The 1,264-nt window shown below is 46.0% G+C and overlaps 1 pseudogene; it reads left to right on the forward strand.

Annotated features, from left to right (window-relative positions):
- The first annotated feature begins 742 nt into the window (after nt 1-742).
- Nucleotides 743-860, forward strand: LOC126238571 (5S ribosomal RNA; annotated as a pseudogene).
- The last annotated feature ends 404 nt before the right edge of the window (nt 861-1,264 follow it).

The raw sequence follows: 1,264 nt of genomic DNA on the forward strand, positions 1-1,264 counted from the left end.
CAGTGTTGCATCACAGATTCAGGTTTTGCGCGTTTTCCTAAATAGATGAACACCAACAAATGCAAACGGCGATTTTGTTCCCTATCCTAGTCGTACCCGAACTTCTGCTCCGTGTTTAATGACAACGTTGTCGACGATGCTTCCATTTCTTTTTCTCGTTGTATGCCGAACTAGTGGCTAAATTTTGCTGACCTACTTTCCTGGTACAAACAGCAAACAATGAAGCACACCGAAACTTAGTATCGCACCCTGCTGGACCCTCCCGCTGGAGAAGGTGGTCATGAATAAGTGAGCTCTCACTTTAAGGCTCTTAAAGCCATTTCAGCATCAAGATGATCAACTGGTCATAGGATATCATTTGTGATGCAGTGGCTGTACGTATTTAGTTCAGAAGTCGTGTTAATCCGCACTGAAATTACCGTGAGCCCTCTATGCTTATAGATATTACTATACACTCGTATCTTTCTGGTGCTCGTTCTGGGATATGGCCGACAGAACAGACACACACGCGCAATATCACGCTATATAAGTTGCAACACTTAGGAAAGTTTATTTATTTATTGCTATTTAGCCTGTTGTTTATATTGGCCAGTCCCACAGAAAATGACAAGGTGGATCTAAAAATTTAGGTGATCGGACGCATGTGATACCATAAAAAATGCATGCATGTGCACATGGACAAACATATTTAGAATCGCCACATATCGTCGAGCGCACATTAAATTGAAGCAGATTTATTTGCGCCAACGGCCTTGCCGCAGTGGTAACACCGGTTCCCGTCAGATCACCGAAGTTAAGCGCTGTCGGGTTGGGCTAGCCCTTGGATGGGTGACCATCCGATTTGCCAAGCGCTGTTGGCAAGCGGGGTGGACTCAGCCCTTGTGAAGCAAACTGAGGAGCTACTTGATTGAGAAGTAGCGGCTCCGGTTTCGTAAAATGACATACGGCCGGGAGAGCGGTGTGGTGACCACATGCCCTTCCATATCCTTATCCAATGACGCCTGTGGTCTGAGGATGACACGGCGGCCGGTCGGTACCTTTGGGTCCCCATGGCCTCTTAAGATGGAGGAGATGTATTTTCTGCTGTGTAACAATAGTGGGGAGTGCTGAAACTTGAGTCATAGCGCAGTACTACAACGTATAGATACCAAGGCTTGTTACAAAAGCGAAATGCGTGCCATGTTCATTTAAGAGTGTGGAACAGACGAGGTGAGTATAAATTTTGCTTAGGACTGGTCCAGACACTTCCTGGACAGGGAACTAA

The sequence above is a fragment of the Schistocerca nitens genome, chromosome 2 (assembly GCF_023898315.1).
Source record: "Schistocerca nitens isolate TAMUIC-IGC-003100 chromosome 2, iqSchNite1.1, whole genome shotgun sequence".
Lineage (NCBI taxonomy): Eukaryota > Metazoa > Arthropoda > Insecta > Orthoptera > Acrididae > Schistocerca > Schistocerca nitens.